Source organism: Agelaius tricolor, unplaced genomic scaffold (assembly GCF_023055355.1).
Source record: "Agelaius tricolor isolate 1412-34295 unplaced genomic scaffold, bAgeTri1.0.p SCAF_10, whole genome shotgun sequence".
Lineage (NCBI taxonomy): Eukaryota > Metazoa > Chordata > Aves > Passeriformes > Icteridae > Agelaius > Agelaius tricolor.
In genome coordinates, this window is record NW_027269270.1 from 30,928,230 (window position 1) to 30,935,753 (window position 7,524).

Sequence of the window (7,524 nt, forward strand, 5' to 3'; positions counted from 1 at the left end):
CATCACAAAGGTGAGAGTGAGGGCAAAAGTGCAAATATGCAGAGAAAGCTGAGGTTGTGGAGACCTGGGATGGGTGTCTGATGTCTGTAGAGGGGCAAGTTAGAGAGGAGAGAAATCTGTAGGTAATCAGGCAGTTCCTGGAAGGTGCTTGTAAAAAGTACAATATATTTGAACATTAATAATTTATGTTTAGGGAGTGTGAATGTCAAAATACAACGAAATCCAGTGCAGAACATCCTCCTTCTTTTCCTGTATGGCCTATAGGCCAAAAATGTGCTTTGACTTTTACTAGTAGATTAAAAACTGAAGCTCAGAGTGGCACCCTGGGGCTTAGATGTGTGACAGGGTAGCAGTTATGGAGGAGGATTTGAGGAGCTGTGTGTTCATAATCCATCCTGGCTCAGGCATGGGCCTCCCACTGCATTTCCAGTACCCAGTCTGTACCCACAGCAAGTAAATGCAAAAAAAAAAGCATCTGTCACCTGGCAGACCATTGCATAGGGACAGTGTGAACAGCAGGAAATGTTGGGGAAAAAAAGTAAAAAAAAATCTTGTGTTTTAATGAGACTGTCTTGAGATAAATTGGAGAGAAGGGTCTGGAGTTGAAGGTGGAAATCTCAGAGGCCTCCAGACAGAATAAAGGATCTTTCCTCTTTGGTTTGCAATGCTTGCCCTCAAGGCACACCTCCCCTGCCTTCCCTTCCTTCTCCTCCCATCTCCAGTAGGAGTTTCCAGGAAAGAACAGTAAATTCAGAGCTGCTGATGGTGCAGTTTCATTCTGTAATCATTTACATGAATCAAACCTGACAAGGAGCACAGGCTGAATAATAGACTGAAACCCCCACCCCCCCCATAAATACATGGTTGGTTTTACAGGTATTTTTTGCAGTGTGTTATGTAAATAATAGGCACAGATTTAGAAGTAAAATGAAGACAGTTGACACAAAATCAAGAATATTGCAAAACTACACTTATTGACATGTAGAAATGGTTCATGTTGGATTTACTATCTGATTAGAAAAGTATCCCAGCACAAATAAACTTTCTTCTGCAATGTTTGAAAACTACACATGAGGCTTTGGGCTGGAGCGGCAGACCTGAAATTGAAACCAGCAGGAATTTTGTTTGAATAAAGAAAAGGAAAGGAATGGCCTTGCTTTTCTTAAAGGGGATGATAAATAAGCAATCTAAGCCATGAAAAGCAAATCAAGAACCAGAGCATAAGTGCTGGGCTGAGTTAAATCTTTGCTGAAGTGAGAAAGTAAATGGCCCATGATGCCCAGGTGCCCCTTCCTTGGAATCAGGCAGCTGATTGAACGATTTTCCATGCCAGAGCTTGCTGGTGTGAATGTGGACCTCCAGCTACCATAGGTATGAGGGCTCTGTATCAGAGCAAACTGATGCCCAATTATCTCTGCAGTTTGGACAGAGCAAGTCTGAGTCTGCCTCCATCCAAATGTTTGCACAAACATTGTATTTCTTTTGTATATAATGTTGTTTTGGTAACCATAGACACAATCATTGAATGCATTATCCTGGGACTTGTGCTATCCATGACTCAAAGTTCATTTGATAATCCTCCCTAAGAAAAAACTATCAGCAGCCACATGCTCTTTGCCAGAATTCTTGCACATCAGTGACCTCCCTGCTCTCTGTAGGAAAACTGTGTTTTTCCTGCTTCCAAAGACAGGTCTCAGAGGACCAGAGCAGCTGAAGGAGCTGGGGGTGTCTATTCTGGAGAAAAGGAGGCTCATGGGGACCATCCCTCTATGACTCCCAGAAAGGAGGCTGTGGCAAGGTGTGGGTTGGTCTCTTCTCCCAGCTAGGAAGTGACAGGACAAGAGAAAATGGACTCAAATTGCAGCAGGGGAGGTTTAGATGGGATACTATGGAAAGTTTCCACATGAAAGGGTGGTCAGCACTGGAATGGGCTTCCCAGGGAAGTGGCAGAGTCACCGCCCCTGGGATATTTAAAAGCTGTGTAGATGTGGCACTTGGGGACATGGTTTAGTGCTGGGCTTGGTATTGCTGGATTAACAGCTGGACTCACGGACCTCAGGGATTTTTCCCAACCTAAACAACTCTGTTTCCACAGTGCCAAACTCTAGATCTGTGACCTTTTGCTGGCATGGAGTGAATCTGGTTTTCTGCTTTGAGGGTCCCTGGTATCCAGTGTGGATTGCAGAAATGAGCCCTGAGAGAGAGTGGAGAAAAAACATTTTGCAAGAGCTCCCTGCATGTGAGAAATGGCCTGGCTCAATTTCACACTGAAAGCATCCATGTGCTGCAACAATATGGTAGATTATTTTTTGCTTTAGAAAACTCACTGTGACATTTTAGGTTTATTTAATCCTTCTATTTTTAAAAGGCTTGTTAGCAATGTACTTCAGCAATAGAAAAGAAGAGGATTGTGCTGTTGACTACAGACTATTTCTTCTTTTCCAGATGGCCTGGAGAGGTGACCTCAGGTAAAGTTCTGGTTGTGCATTCATGGTGCTCACTGGCACACCAAAGCAGGTCTCGGTTTTTGTCCCTCAATGGCACTTTGGGGAAGAATCCTTGGCAGCATCTTGAGGCTTCCTGAGAGTGAGTGCAGTGATGCCACAAAAAGGATTTTGGTCATTGTGGTGTGATCTTGGTCCTTATGTCCACTCTAGTGCCCTATTAGTTGGTTTTAGTAATTTTCCCATGTTTAAAGTTACTGAATTAGATTAAATCTGGTAATTACACTCGGGGTTTTGTTCACAATTGGTTGAATGTTCTGTATCTGGTGGATTGTGAGCTCTTTACACAACATAAAATATTATGTAAAGGCCTTAAAGGTTTGCTCTGAATTTTTGGTTTTGGTCAACTTAAATCAGACCTTTGAATGGTTTCCAAGTTTTAATTCTAGTTTATAAACTGTTGTGAATGTGTTGTTTATCTTGTATGTGCATTGTGAGTATTTGGAGAAGGAGGTTGCTTTGTCATGGCTTTTTGTTTTTTTTTTTTGGATTTAACAAGATTCAAGGTTGAAATTTCCTGTGGTACCTGATATAAGAAGTTATAGGTATGCTTCTGGCATGTCTGGCTTTGGTCAGTTTGAATGAGACCTATAATTTTTTTAAACTTTTCTAGAAATTTAACCCTATCTTCCTTGGAAAATAGTTTTGCTTAGCTACATGTTTTTTTGGACTTTTTTCACTGTTTTCATTTTGCATTAAAGCAAACAAACTAATCTGCAGAAAAGACTGATCTCCCTAGCCTGGTTTGCAGGGAATAGTATGGATCACTGAGCATGCAACCTTCCATGTCCCTTATCACCAAGATTTGATATCCTTTTAAAATTCATTTTCTATTGACTTTATAACTATAAAGCTAATAGTCCTCTTCCTGCTCAGCCAGGTCTGTGCCTCAAATGGAAAGAACTGGGAGTTAAAACAGTAGATTAAAGCTGGTATTGATGTTCGCCTTTTCTGATGCTTGTTTATTGCATCTGCACCAGCAAAAACTAAAGTAAAGCTGCTATGAAAAGAAGAAAGGCTTCAAAACTAGCAAGAAGTCCCCAGTCCCTGAGAATTGCCCACAAAGATGTTTGATGTGACAGAGAAAAATGTTTCTCTGAGCAAAGTATGTGGGTGTCAGTGAGGATGCATCTGTGGTAGTTAAAGTTTGTGCTCTTCTTCTCTTTTGATTCTAAACTGTTTTTCTTTTGTAAATTTTGTAGTTCTTGCTAAAAATTTTGTGGTTGGAGGTGTTCATTCCTCTAAAAGAATGAGAGTGCTATTTTCAAAAGGTGACAAGTCCTAGGCTCAAAAATTGATGTTTTGACAAGTAATCTCAAAGCTTAATATTTAATCATTATACCTTTTAAAATTATGTCTATTAATGCCAGCTCTGTTTTTTGCTGAGAAGAATGTATTTGTTTAAATTTTTATGGCCCAGACCTGAAGACATTATAGAATGATTTTCTTCAAATAGGATGCTCCAAGTCCTGAACACTTCCAGGGGTGGGAGATCCACAACTTTTCTGGGCATCCTGTGCCAGGGCCTCAATGAAGATGAGAACCACTCCTCTGCAGATGGCTGGGAGAAGGAAAGTGCGTTTTGCAAACAAACATTTAAAAGATATTTTCCCCAGTTTTCTTTCAGTCCTAAATCATAAATTGTTTTAACTAGGAAAAAGCTGACTAACTGAACACAATGTAATCTTAAATTGCATAATATGTATCTTCATACTTATTCTTTATCTACTTTCCAATATTGGTAAGCTGAGGGGAAAAATTCACAGTAAGTGGAGATAACAGGTCTCAAAAGAAAAGTTTTCATTTTCAAGCTTTATAGAACCTCCTTTATGGAGTATTGATATCTTAGTGAGTCTTCTTTAATGTCAACTTAAAGGAAATAAGAATATATCTTTAATATCTTTGAGCCCAGTGTAAAGAACACAGTCCCAGTGGGAGGGGAGCTGTGTATTAAAATGTGGTTTATGCTGCAATGGTACACAGGGATCTGCTTGAAATATTCTCTGCCTTACAGGATTCACTACTGAAGAAAAATGTATTTGATAGAAACAGATGCCCCAGCTTCTAAACTTTAGTCCAAGAACACAGCCTCACACCCATCAGCTGCTGGGTGAACCTTTAAACAGGAGAGGCAATGGGCAGGCTGCAGGCAGTGGAGAGCTTCAAACCTCCCTCAGCTGGATAGACAGGAAAATTCAACATTGTGGAGTGCAAAAGTCAACCATTAGTATGAGAAAAAGGGAAAAAGAAAAGAACACTTGTGAAAAAAGAGACCTGATTTTTGTCTTGATAGTGTAACTTCATCAATGTGACAGGAACTGTGATTTTGTTAATACTGTGCTCACCAAAGTCAATGGGATTGTTATAATGAAGAGTAGAATTAAGCCCAATGACTTACTATTTGAAAAGAAAAAGGGCTTTTTCAGGGATAATGCAATTTAACACTTTTTTATAGCAATGGTAGTTTGGTGAGAAAAGTTTAAAACAATAAGAATGGTTTTTGCTGTTCTCACGTGCACATTTGACTCTTCTTATGAAATCAAATTTTGAAAAATCAATGGAATTGCTAAAGTGTACTGCATCCTCTCTGCCATAGAACATGTTTTGCCATATTAGCAAAAAGCCTGGTTGTTTTTTCTTTGTTTACAAGCCCAAGTGATTTGAAAAAAAAAAAGATCAGTTCCAGTGGAAAGGGTCACAGTTTCTGGTAACTGTTTCTGGAGCCCTTGTGTTGCTATTAAATGGAATTCTCCCTTGAAGGCCTGGTCACCACAGGCTGGTCCCAGCCACAGGGAACACCAGCCTTACACACAGTGAGCAATATTTTTCATTGTAGATATCTTGGGGATTTAAGAAATGGATTATATTTCCTTTGAAAAGTCTAAGATGCATTTTTTACTCTGCATAATATTTTAATTTATTTACTTTAATTTATGCAAGGACAGCATCTATTGTGCCAACACACCCTGATGGCTCCCTCTGCATCTTATCAGCAAAACACATATTGAAAATACCAGAAAGTATTAATTTACTTGACTTCCTAACAGCCCTCAAATCATCATTATGATCTGGAATTTTAAGATCATTGAATTGATTCAAGTGGGAGGAAAGTATTTACTTCAGCCATTATGCTCCCATACAAATGCTCCAATCTCCAAAACAGATTGGAGTTTGATGTAGACAACTGAACTACTCCGTCCCCTTTCACCTGGGGATCCTGAAAAAAAAATTAAGTATTTTCTTTCAATGTCTTCCTCGTGCTTTGTCTTTGAAAATGAGAACTAAGTTTAAAATAGATCACAATTACATAAATGGTGAGATTTCTATAATATGTACCTGACCTTACATTCCTGGTCTGATCAAAACTCTGAGCTTATTCTTCCAAGGCAGGAGAGGCATTATCCATTGGAAGACCCAGCCTGAGGAACTGCAATAGCTGACCTCATATTTTTGCTCATTATAAATAAATTTTTAAAAATATTGCGCGCTTTAATTCATATTATTTAATTACAGCACATGAACAGGACCCAAAGCAGACTGCTGAATTCAGAAAGGTCTGTGTAACCACTCTAAAAATAACAGGGTGTAGCAGATGGGTCTGGGGGACCTGTGTGGTTGTGGTTCACAGCTCTGAAAATGCAGTTGGGTTCACAGCCCCTCTTAATATCACCACTGAAACGCACTGATATGAAAATGGGATCTCTGTAAGTGTGGAAGGTGAACATTCCCTTCTCACCTTCTCACCATCATTTTTTGCTGGCTTTGATTTCTTTGCTGGTTAATTTTTTTTTCGCCCCAGAACTTTCCACATCGAAATTTAAACTTCAAGTGTCATTACTTCACTGAAACTAATTTGTCGTTATTACTCCTCATTACCTTTTATCTTGTAATTGCTCTTTAGAGCTTCATACAATCTGCATATTACATTACTCTATGTGTGCTTTACCAGTCCTGATATTTTTTAATAAGCAACATGGTCAATATATACAAATGGTAAGCACCAACCCGATTTTCTATCTGCTGTAATTGGATTCTGCCTTTAATTACAGGTGGTAATGACATTTTAAGCACCTTATACAGGTGTTGGGGGGAGGGTGGGGGTTATGAAATGTTAAGCAACATTAAGAAATTCTAAGCTTCTGGAGCGCTGCCAAGTTTCAGAGGTGCCTTTCAACTCCAAATAGCGAGTTTCATGTGAGGATAATTATAGCTCTGGCCACCTGGACTGCTCCTGTTGGAGTCAGGCAGAGCAGAGGAGTGAACTTGTCTGCAAGCCACACTTCACATCTTCTCTATTTATTTCTGTTTTCATTTAAAATCACTCCAAATATATCATGGCCTGTATTTTGATTCCTAAAAATACTGCAGGACCATCTTTTTGGGTGTGTTTGCTGGCCAAAACCAGTGGCAGAATATATTGTTCTGTATTGGCAGCGTAGCTGAGGTTGGGTGACCTTGGAAAATATATTTGAATTATGTTGATAGCCTCCTTGATCTTGGGGGAGTTTTAATTCACATCTATAATTCCAGCCTGAGAAAATTAGACAGAGATTTGTTTTGGAACTGATGGGAAAATATATAGCCAGCAAAAGGAGTTGCCTTCTCCTTCATTACTTATGTAGCTTCTCCTGGAAAATAACTTCTCCCTAGCAATAGCACTTAAAACTCAGCATTTCTGAGATTAACACTCATTCTCCTGTTTCTTCTGTCCTGACTTTTTGAAAAGAAAGTGAAAGAGACAGCACTTTTATATGTCCTGCAGGAACCTAATTCAATTCTTAATTTCTCCTCCTTTCTTTCCCTTCCTACAGAACCCCTGCTCATTAGTCACAAAGCCCAGGGGCTTATCCAGCCTGTGCTCATTTCCTGGGCTCTGCCAGCCAGGCCAGGACTCCTGAGCTCCCAGGGATGGGGCTCAAGCTGCTCTGGTTGGAGCACAGAGCTTTATTTCTGACATTTACATTAATTCTTCATCTCTAGTAAGCAATTCTGTTGTGAAAGCCTTTAGTGATGTCAGCAG